The sequence below is a fragment of the Nematolebias whitei genome, chromosome 20 (assembly GCF_014905685.2).
Source record: "Nematolebias whitei isolate Nwh7 chromosome 20, NemWhi1, whole genome shotgun sequence".
NCBI classification, from domain to species: Eukaryota; Metazoa; Chordata; class Actinopteri; order Cyprinodontiformes; family Rivulidae; genus Nematolebias; species Nematolebias whitei.
Window position 1 is genome coordinate 10,315,199 of NC_056517.1, and position 12,558 is coordinate 10,327,756.

Sequence of the window (12,558 nt, forward strand, 5' to 3'; positions counted from 1 at the left end):
GGGACATCAGAGTACTGTTTGTCATAATTGGGGACATCAGAGTACTGTTTGTCATAATTGGGAATATTGGAGTACTGTTTGTCATAATTGGGAACATCAGAGTACTGTTTGTCATAATTGGGAATATTGGAGTACTGTTTTTCATAATTGGGGACATCGGAATACTGCTTGTTATATTGGGAACATCGGAGTACTGTTTGTCATAATTGGGAACATTGGAGTATTGCTTGTCATAATTGGGAACATCGAAGTACTGTTTGTCATAATTGGGGACATCGGAGTATTGCTTGTCATAATTGGGAACATCAGAGTACTGTTTGTCATAATTGGGGACATCGGAGAACTGCCTGTTAAAATTGGGAACATCGGAGAACTGCCTGTCATAATTGGGGACATTGGAGAACTGCCTGTCATAATTGGGGACATCTGAGAACTGCCTGTCATAATTGGGGACATTGGAGAACTGCCTGTCATAATTGGGGACATCTGAGAACTGCCTGTCATAATTGGGGACATCGGAGAACTGTCTGTCATAATTGGGAACATTGGAGTACTGTTTGTCATAATTGGCAACATCGGAGTACTGCTTATCATAATTGGCGATATCAGAGTACTGTTTGTCATAATTACGGACATCGGAGTACTGCTTGTTATATTGGGAACATCGGAGCACTGTTTGTCATCACTGAGAACATCGGAGTACTGCTTGTCATAATTGGGAACATCGAAGTACTTTTTGTCATAATTGGAGACATCGGAGTACTGCTTGCTATAATTGGGAACATCGGAGAACTGCCTGTCATAATTGGGGACACTGGAGTACTGCTTGATATAATTGGGGACATTGAAGTACTGCTTGTTATAACTGAGGACATTGGAGTACTGCTTATTATAAGTGGGGACATCGGAGTACTGTTTGTTGTAAGTGGAAACCACAACCTCGGTCTGCCACTTCCCAGGTGTCGTCCCAGTCCTCCAAGGGTAGTCAGTTCTTCACCCAAGCTGATCCCAGCCTGAGATGGAACCTGCTTTCCCTTTCTGAGTGTCTAAGCAATTGTCCAGAGCCACCTGTAGGCCAACACTTTTCATGCAGTGTGTGCAGAGTTGGTGTGAAGTGGATGTGGGGTTTGGATGTTTTTCTGTTGCACATGTGGATTTTTCCTTTTTGCTCCCACAGACCAAAAACATGCAGATTAGATGAATTGGCGACTCTAAATTGACTCTAGGTGTCAATGTAAGTGGGCGTGAATGTCTTGTGTGTTTCTGTGCTGACTCTGTCTCTCATATACAAAATGTACACATTGACCTGGAACAAGATTTAAGCAGAAGCAGAAAGTGAAGAAGTCAGTGCTGTGAGGTGAGACCAGTTAACAGGATACAGAAAATAACTCAATATGATGTCAGAGGAAACCTGTTAGAAGTTACTGACTCTTCAGAGAAGAACAGAGTTAAAAGATGTGAGAAAGGTGAGGATTAAAGCGACTGTCGCCATGTCAGTGTTGGGTTTGGCAGCTCAGACTAATGCCACATCTTACTTTGGTCATTGTTTCAAACAACAGTGTGTTGAGATGGCCCACGGTGTCTCTCATGTCTTTCACCAGTTTGTATTTCTTCAGTTCCTCAATCCAAAGGTCATCTGGACATGGTGGTCTTCTTTGCTGGTAAATCCCAGCGCTGCCTTTAATTACCCAGCATCCCGCTCTCCCACTATGAACCATGAAGGCTCTGGCCTTGTCTTGCACCTCCAGCTGCATTCTTTCTCTGAAGGTGCTGACAGGTTGTCTTCTGTTCTGTGGCACCTTTTAAGTGCACAATGAACGGGTTAGTCACAATCTCTGAAGCAAACCTTCAGGCTTTAAATAACCCACGGAGTATTTTAACTTTGTGATCTTTACTCTGGTAACTTACATTCTCTCCGTTTTTGTGAGTGATGTAGTTTTTGCTTGTGTTGCAGTCAGCAGCACATTAAGGCAGAATTAGAAGAAGGAATAAACTACACACTCTGAACAATCTGACATATATTTTGTATGAACATTACTGATAAATGTTGCAGTAAAATCAGAGGCTCTAATGAACAGAAAAAACAAACTGCTGGTTTGAATTTCACAGGAAAACTTTAACGTATTTATTAAGTTGGTCTGTGCTCAGAAAACTGCTCATTTTCTCTGTATTGTAACAGACAAGTTCTTTTTGGTCTTTGAAATATAACAAATATTTAGTAATTTCTACAAAAGGTTTACTATATTATACATATATACATGTTATATATGTTTGACAAACATACAGTATATCAGCACTTTGACCAACGGTGTTGTTTTTAAAGTGCTTTATAAAAAAAGTTGTATATATTCTTAAATGACTGTAAACACTGTCAAGGACAAACTGTTGATTGTAACATGATGAATATTAGCACATATGTGTTAATATCCGATAATTAATCTATATAGGACCTAAACTACAGATAGATCATTATAGATTGTTCTGTTTTTGTAATGCTGTAAATAAATATCTTCCCACAAATTATAAACTGCTTCACACTTCCCAAATATTTAGTAGTTTTTCTGCCTGTTTTCTGAACAATATAGAGTTCTGCAGAGACTTTAGGTAAAACTACACGTCTCAGTTGTCTTATTTAGACTTGATTCAATTCCATTTAAGATCATGAGAGTATTTGTTCTTTTTTATAAGCAAAAGTACCTATAAATGTGCTATCAGTTGGAAGACTTTAGGGCAGTATATTCTGACTGGGTGTCTAACTTGTAGAAAACCTCACAGGCAAGAAAGTCTTCAGTTCAAAATTCGGCTCAGTTTCTTTATTTGTTCATGTGGCATGGTTTCAGTGGGTGTTTTACGTGTACTTCAACTTCTTCACCACAGTTCCAAAACATGGACTAGTGATCTGTCCAGGATATGTCCCACCTCCTGCCTGTCAGCCGATTAGATAAGCGCCAGACCTTGTAAATGTGGGCAAGATAAAGCAGGTGCAGAAAATGAGTAAAGGGAGAAATCTTTGGTACACTGGAGGGAGTCAGAAGAAGGTGTCAGTGTCTTCATCAGACTTTTCATCTCAGAATTATTAGAGCAACTGACAGGGTGCTAGCAGGGACAACCGGAGACAAATCACACAAATAAAATGAAGTCACACTGAGGGTAAAGAATGAACAAATGAACCAACCCAAAAATCCTGGTAAGCTCTGACATCAGCTCAAGCTAATTAGCCATATGGCAAGAGTTAAATAAAAGTCATTTCCAGGCTGTGATTGCTGAACACTAAAAACAAAAATACTGGTACACATTATTTAAGAAACTAGAAAGTTCCAGGAGAAACTTTGTTGGGGACTGCCATGTTGTGGCCATTTTAAAATTTTGATTTGACAGTAACCTACTATGTGTTGGGGTTCACTCTCAGCTAGCAGTACTTTATACCAGGTCTCTCTTGTAAATGAGTCCCCAAGGCTCAATGGGATTAACCTGTATAAATAAAGGTTGAACGAACACCAAATTTCAGCTCAATATGGAAAAAAAATATTGAGTTATAGTCATTTTTTCTTTTAAGCTACGGTGGCCATCTTGGATTTTTTATTTGGATTCAATATGTGATGGGGAACATTCTCAGCTATAACCACACCAAATCTCAGCTCTATATGTGTAAAAATTGCAGTATTTATTGGGCATTGTTCTCAGCTACCGGGCCAATGTTCCCTCTAAGCTACAAGCCTGCACAAATGCGCACTGCTTGCACATGCTCTGCGTACAAGAAAATCTATGCTGCACAGCTACAAACTGACCACAAGGTTATCTCTCGTTTTATAATAAACAGCCCGAGTGCAGCGGTCTGTACAGTGCAGCTGCCTGATGCGTGCAGAGTGGAGGACAGAAACCTCCACCTCCAGTCAAAATAGACCTGAGTCACGTGATTTGTGTATCCAGCCAATCAGCGTCTTCTGGAGTTTCAGCGCTGACATTCAAACGAAGTTCGAAGAAGCTACGTAGCAACAATCAACCTTGACTTCTTGCGCTTTCCAAGCTTTGTTACTGCATATTTCATGGCATACCAAGGGATAATAGTTGGCGTTGTGGATTTATCCCAGAAGTTTACGGTCGTACGACATCAAACAAAGGCGGTAAGTAAGCTAATGCCACGACTTGTAGTCATTTTTATCATGCAAAGTGTTAGCAAACAGTAGTGCTCGGTGTATATCTGGATGGTCAAAGGAAAAGTTTACAAACAGTGGTGAGACCAGCTATGTTGTATGGTCTGGAGACAGTGGCACTGACAAAAAGACAGGAGACAAAACTGAAAGTGACAGAAATGAAGATGTTGAGGTTCTCCTTAGGAGTGACAAGGATAGATCAGATTAGGAATGAGATCATCAGAGGAACAGCACAGGTTGAACAACTGGGAGATAAAGTTAGAGAGACCAGACTGAGCTGGTTTGGACATGTCCAGAGGAGGGACAGTGGTTTGGACATGCCCAGAGGATGGACAGAAGGTATATTGATAGAAGGATGTTAGAAATGCAGCTGCCAAGAAAAAGTCAAAGAGGAGATATATGGATGCAGTTAGAGAAGACATGGAGGTAGTTGGGGTGAGGACAGAGGATGCAGAGGACAGAGATGGAGGAGGATGACTCTCTGTGGAGACCCCTGAAGAGGGAAAGGCTGAAAGAAGAAGTTTCATAGGTTGTGTAATGTAAAATTACTCTTACATACTGAATTTCACTGTGAGTTCTTGCCGTGTGTCGCTCTGCAGCATGAACACATACACTGCAGTAACTATTTTAAGTTATTAGCAGCTTAGATTAATTTTTTTCTGGTGTGTGACCACAACGTGCACATGTGATATTGCTCACAGTGGTCCTCAGTGCGCTCAGGGAGCTTGTGTTTGCCCAGACACATGAAAAATTAGAGGGAACATTGGCTACCACCACATCAAATGAGGTAACTGAGGTACAGTAGCTGTGGCAGCCATCTTGATCCAACATGGCTCCAAAAGTTAATCAGTGTTTTGTTCAGATACCTCTCCACTCTAGGTCATGTGACCTCACTGTGGAGTTAGAGGCTTTGAAGGGTACTGTCTGTGTTTTTAAATGGGAATAATGTCATCTTTGTTTGCAAATTATGTCACCATGGTAACATGTAAAGCCCAAAAAAGTAATAGCACACATCACGGTGCTGAGCTGGTTGTTTTGATATAACATTTGTGTGTATGGGAGGGAGGTTCAGGCTGCATTAAAGTTGATAGAAAAGCAAGGCCCTTTTCAGGAGGATAATATCGTCTCCTGTTTAAAAAGTAATTGTCTTTCAAAACAGCCACAGAGTCACTGCATACATCTCAATCCCATCTCGAGCCGTAGAGCTGCAAGGTAGCTCTCCTCTAACAGGAAGCACGTTCAGATTTAAAACCAAATGGATAAAAAGATATGTTTTGTGAAAACTGGTCCAGATCTGCTGTCAAGATAGGAATATAACAGGCCAAGGAAGCTACAACATGTGTGAAGGTAGACAACAAAATAATTTGCATGTCCAACTTGCTTGGTTGCAAACAGAATATTTTTCTCTCACAATTTTATTGACATTCTGAACCACTAACTATTTCCATCAGTCAGTGGTCACAAGATTATCCATCCGTCCAGCCATTATCTTTATCTGCTTCTTCCTTTTCGGGTCATGGGGGTCACTGGTGCCCAAGTCCAGCCATCACTGTGTGAGAGGTGGGGGACACCCTGGACAGGTCTCCAGTCCATCACAGGGAAACATAGAGACAAACGAGACAAACAACCATTCAGTCTCTCACTCACACCTAGGGACAATTTAGAGTTACCAATCAGTCTAACATGCATGTTTTTGGTCTGTGGGAGGAAACTGGAGTACCCGGAGAAAAACCCCACATACATGGAGAGAACATGCAAACTCCACCTAGAAAGGCCCAGAGCCAGGATTTGAGCTGGCAAACTTCTTGCTCCCCGCACAAGATTATTTTACTACAAAACTCTGAGCTGATAAAAAGGTACACTACAGCTCCTATGACCTTATCTTTGGAACATGTGAAAAACAACATGCAACAATTGAAAACTCACTTCATTATTATCAATAAAGTTGTGTTTGTAAATAAATAAGTTTTGCATGAAATCTTACAAAAATGTCTGCTCACTGTTTTCTTACCTCCAACTCACTGATGGAGCCAGTGTCATAGAGGCTCACGTGTGACTGGCAGTCACTTTTGACTTCGTTCAGAGGACTGGCGTTGAGACTCCGAGGGCTAGCAGAGGGTTTCAGGCTTTTAGGTCTCTCAGGTGGCAGAGTCAGTCCCTCTACACTGACTGACTGACTCAGAGGAGTAGAAGACATGGAATGGGCTTTTGAGTGATGGTAGTGAAACAGTTTGCGTTGAACTGCTGGCCTTGGGCTGTTGGGTTTAGGGTTGAATGGGTGAAGCAGGCAACCAGACGAACCCTCGCAGGCTAGGGTGTGAGACCTGGACCTAAAGGATGCATGTGGATGATTGTGTCCGACTGATAAACACAGGCTCTGAGCGGAAACAGGACTTGTGTGATTGAACTGAGATTCTGAGAAGTTGTCTAAACCTGAATGTGTGTCAGTCAGACAAAATGTGGATGGTAGACTCTCAGGACCTCTTTCCATCTGGTACTCATTTTCAGTTCTTTGCAAAACTCCCTGCTTGAAGATAGGATCAGTGTGACCATGTGTTCTGAGCGGGGGAGCCAATCTTGGGCTAGTCAATCTGTCTGAGACTGGAAGGAAGATCAAGTCTCCATGGTTATTCTCAGAAGGTATTCTGGTATATTCACCCTCTGTCATGGAAAGAGATCTGTTCAGATGCTTACCCTCCATGTTTTTCTTAATTTTTGACCAGAACTGTCTGGCTTTACTAAAGTCCATATCAATGTTCACAGTAGCCTCCCCATCCTCCTCCTCCTCAGCTAAAAAATGGGGCTCAAACCCATGTGGTTGTCCAAAGTGCAAGTTGCTTTCACTCTTCTTGAAGTTCTGCTCATTTGATACAATTATTAGGTTATTTGAACTTGCACTTTTGTCCCCCTCATTACTTTCTTGGTTTCCCAGCTGAGAAACATGGTGAGTGAAGTGAGAAGAGGAGTGGAAGACACCATCCTCTTCATCTGTCTTGTGATGCACTTGTAATAATGTTTCATTACCTTCCTGTTCAACAACGTCATCTGCAATCAAACCCTCATCATCAACATCAGAGTAGTTCTTCTGCAGCTTCTGTTCAGATAAAATCATTTCTTCTTTTGACAAATTTATTCGTGCCTCCTCATTTTTAGCTGACTTTGAGACCTTCATCCCCTTTAAAGAAGGCATTTTAGCAAATACAGGGAACATTGAGCCTTTAACTTCTTTTAGGCTACCTTGGGTTTTGGCACTGTTGGTTATTTTTTCAACAAAAAACTGAGGACTGTCCATCTCAGTGCAGTTACTGGTTGTTGCGAAGTAAGACACTGCACCATGAGTTGTTTGTTGCCAAATCCTCTCACTTCTACTGCATAGGCCTGGACTCACCTCAGATCCCAACTCCGATTTTAATAAATTTACTATTTTATGGGGTATGGTATCATCGACTGGATAGTATAATTGGTGCTTCTCTTTGTTGAGTTCAACGTTAATCTCTGAACTTGGAACTGAGTGTTTAAGTCTGTCCTCAAGAATCTCCACTGGCTTCCTATTTTGTAGCTGATCAATGGACGTTGCCCTCAAACGATCATCGCTTTCAGGATATTTTGCTACCACAGGTATTGAGTCTTCACTCTTCCAGTGGAATCTGTGATCACCAGAAGACAAGACAACCATAGAAGGTTCCTGGTTCTTTTCCTTAAAGTCTAGGGTCACTCCCTTGGATGCATCCATCAGAAAGCAACAGTTTTTATCTTTATTAGTTTTGCATTTGCTCTGAGCTCCACTTGAGAACTGTTCAACCACCTCCTCTCCCCACTCTTCTTTTAGAGTAACTTTGGTGTTATTATTGGAGTCTGACTGTGTGAGAGAAGAGTTTAGGTTACAGGGAGTTTCAAGTAAAACACCCTGCAGCTGATGCTGCTCACTGTAGTCACCAGCTGAAGTGACAGTGGTTTGTAGTTTTGTATGTTGAGCAGTGTCTTGAGATTCAGTACTGTCTATATCTGCTATATCAACATTTAGCTTACTGCTCCTCAAAAGGGTTATTGAGACAAGCTCTGACTGAGACACGTTATTTGAACTTGCCACTTCCACAATTTGTTTTTGGTCATAAGAAACATGAAAGCTCTCATTTTTCAGTTCCTTTTTGGGCTCGAGATGAGAGCATGAAGACTCTTCTATACAGTAGTCTGATAACTGAGGGGAGGGATCTTCTGTTTCAAGGACATCAGAGAAAAACAGGAGATTATCTGAGAAGACTTTTTGAGATATGCATTCTCTAGACTCCTTATTTGTGTCAGACGGGAAAGGGATTGATTCAGTCACTGCGTCTGAAGGGTTAGACATTGCCCTCGCCAAAGGCTTGTTTGGAGACACAAACTCTGTATAAGTGCCTTTTTCCGATGTCGCTCCTTCCTGATCCAAGTGATAAATATCTTGGGTTTGATCTGAAGAGAGCCGTGGTTCAGACCTACTACTGTGAGACTGGTTTTGACCAGACTGCCTCCTAGCGATTTCCTCTCTGTTAGAGCATCCTGATGGAGCAGGTAAGGCCACAGCAGCTGCCTCTGTAGTAAATATGATGGATGAACCAGCTTTGTTCAGTGTCCCCATTGAATTAACTCCTTGTGCTGAATTATATCCAAACTGGTCTTCTTGGAAACAAACAGCCAACCCCTGATCTTCATCCTGACTTTTCAAATCCTCATCTTGCGCCGGTACATTGGTCTGAGCAGGACCTGTGGCTCGTCGTTCGGACTTCTTTGACGCACTTTTAATTTTAGTTTCTACATTTTCGGAGATGGTTGGACCTGCTGCAGCAGTTTCTTGAACTATCAAGACATTTCTGTCATTCTTCTTACGTTTAATTCCATCTGTGTAATGTTTAACAGCTGCATGTGTACAGTCGTAACATCTACTCCTGATTTTGTCATGGGCCGTACTTTTGCTATATTTATTGCTGTTACCATTGTTGAAGCTGTTGCATCTTCTTAAAACAGAGTTAAGGGGTTCAGGAGTCTGTATTTCCTTATTTTGAGCATTATATGATTTAAACTTTTGATTATATAGTATTTTTTCACTTTTGATATTTGTGCTTCTAGTGAGCGGCCATGTTTTGTGTTTATATGTGGTTTGCTGTTGTGGTGCCAAAATGTTGCCCACTGATGGATTTTTATCTGTCAGGTACCTTTCTGAGTGATTAAAATCATTCAGCTGACTGGGATTGCTGGTTTCCAGTTGAATATTCATCTTAACTTCTTGAGGATCAAACAGGTTATTTGCATCAAAGATAATTGTGTTTCGGTGACTATTTTTCTTGGATTTACATGCGCTGCTCTTGGATGTAAGGACAGGTGATACATCTGATTGCTTCCGGTGCAAATTTTTTGGATTCTGCAACTGGGGTTGGATTTCAACAGAGCACACGTTTCTGCTGCTCCACTTCAATGAAATATTAGTTCTCATTTGTTTTTCTGATCTTGTTCTTCTGTTACAGCCAGACTGCAAAGTGTAAATCTCTGCCAACTCATTCCTGCCTGGTTTGGCTGACACGAAGTCCCTTCGTCGAGCTTTAACAAGTCCAGTGCTGAAGCTCTCACTTCTTGTTTCTTTCCAAGCAATATATGGTTCTCCCGCTGATGAAAAAGCATCAGGCAAATCTTCTCTGTTAGAACTAAAATCAGATATTTCACCTCTCTCTAGGCTTCTCTCACACCAATCTAGGGAGTTGGCAGCCAAACTCCCCTCTTCTAAGGCAATCACTTCAGAGATGTTGGGGGAATCTCCAAGGGCCTCATGTGGCTGTGAAGAAGAACACATTGAGTTACTAATTAGGTCAGGAAATGTAGCCCAAAACTATTGGCAATATTATAGCTCAGAGACAGCTGAACTAAATAAGAATACATCAAAATTAACCTGCATGTACAGTGTTGATTTTAACTTTGCATTGCAAATACATTTCAATGCAATTAGGTGTAAAATTATCCATGCATCCACTTTCTATATTAGCTTGATCCTGTTCAGGGCCATGGGAAACTGACCCCTATCTTTAGTGGCCAACAGGTGAGAGGTGAGGTACAACCTAAAGCAATCTGCCCAAGCATCCAAAAATTACAAAATAAAGCACTAAATATCATGTTTGTAGCAGAACAACTTTTATGATTTTGAACAACTTAGGTAAATTTGTCACTTTATGATTAACAAGAGGGAGTGAGCTTAACTTCAGCAAACTTTTGCTCATGAAAACCAGTCAGCTTAATGAGTGAAATACAACATTCTGCTGTAAAAAAAATATCTGTTTAGGTAATGTGCCGCCACAACAGTTCCAGTCTAAGAATAAAAATTATGTGTTTAAATGGCATAGTGACTCATATGACTCATTCTCAACAAACCCCTCTGCAGAATTGACACCTTTATGTGGTAGAGTGACTTGAGTATCCCCATGATCCTGAAGCCTATGTTGTCCAGGACATCAGCCCCTGGTAGGGTCTGTCTTGGCAAACTAGTCTCAGGGAACGAGCCAGAAAAAAATTGACTCAAAAATCTTGATGAAAAAACATAAAACTTTCAGAATATCTTGCTCGTAAAATGAAAATCAGGGAACCCCCTTGAGCCAGGCCTGAGGGGAGCTCACCTACCTGATTGTCAAGCCTTGGCTACTAGGACTCGGCCAGGCCAAGTCCAAAAGAGTGACAGGATGCCACCTCCATGAGGGCACACCACCTACGAGGGCCATTGAGTTTAGGGACAGTGTGAGCTGGGCAGCAGTCGAGGGAGGATCCCAGGTTGTGCAAACTACTTTCAGCATTCAAGCTTACTTCTAGGGACACAGAATGTTACTTATCTGGATGGATAAAGAGCAGGAACTTGTGTGTGAGGTTCAGTAATACCAACAAGATATTGCTGGGCTCATCTCTACACACAACTTGGGCTCTGGAACCAAATTTCTGGAGCAAGACTGGGCTTGCTAACAACAGAGGCAATGGGCAAGCGTGAGGATATTCATAAGGCTCCAGCTGAAAGTCTTGGTGCTGGAGTTCACCTTGTTTAACTAGAGGGTTGCCTCACTGATGCTTTTAGCTGCAATAGGACAAGTTTCTGACTGTTGTTTGTGCTTATACATTGAATAGTAGTTCAGACTACCTAGCCTTCCTTAAGTCTCTGAATGGTGTCCTGGAAGGGGTTCCATCTGAGAATTTTAGTGCTCTCCTGGGTCACTTCAGTGCTCATGTAGGTAATGACAAAGTCATCTGGAGTGATTTGGAGGAATGATCTCCCTGATCTGTATTCAAGTTGTGTTTTGTTACCGGACCTTTGTGCTAGGTATGGGCTGTCCATAACAAACACCATGTTCTAGCATGGGGTGTTCCATAAGTGTACCTGGTATTAGTCCACATAAGGTAAATGATCCATTTTGTAATCACATCATTAAGCTTGTGGCCCTGTGTTTTGTACACTTGGGTGAAGAGAGGGGCAGCACTTTCATTTGATCACCACTTGATGTTGCATTGGAGCCAATTGTGTGGGAGGATGCCTGACAGGCTTGGTAAAACCAAATGAGGGGAAAGAGTGAACTGGTAACATTTAGCAGAGTATCTGTCCATTTCACACCTCCAGGAATGTTTTTCACATGTACCAGTGAATGCTGAGGGTACCTCGTGGAGTCTGAATAAGACATGTTCAGTGCCTCTATTGTGGAGGCAGTTTCCAGGAGCCAAGGCCTGAAGGTCATTGTCTGTCAGGGTCAAAACCAAATGAAGCTGTCTAGTTGGAGGTAACTCCTAAAACAGCAAACAGGTACAAGCAGACCTGGAGGACTGCAGATTCTGTTGTCACAGAGTATGGGAGGACTTTGGAGAGGCCATGGGGACAAATTTGGTTGGCCTCAATGAAGTTCTGGCAAACCTTTTGGAAGATCTCATTCAAGGTTGTGCTTGGCTTTGGAACTGCTTACCCAGACTGGGGATATTGTTGGACAGTGGAAGGAGCACTTCAGATGTCTCCCTAATTCGTAGTCTGTTTATGAGTGACAAGTTCATTATTAGTGCACAGGTTTCTGAGTTAGTAAAAAAAAAAAATTGCTGGTAGAAGAGCAACAAGAGCAGGCAAAATCCACTCTGGGAAGCAGAACGCTCTAGAAATTATGGGGCTTTTGTGGTTGCTACATCTCTTTAATGTTGCTACAACACCAGTGCAGGGGCAGACCGATGTGGTAGTTGTCTTTTTTTAAGTGAGACCTAAGCGTGTGTTCCATCTATCAAGGGATCACACTCCTCAAACTCCCGGGGAAGTTTACTATAGAGCATCCTGATGCATGCTCAATAATCCAGGTAGAAAAATCTAAAAAAGTTAAATCTGGTCCTCTGGACATTCAAAAAAACAAAACAAAGCAAAACAAAACAA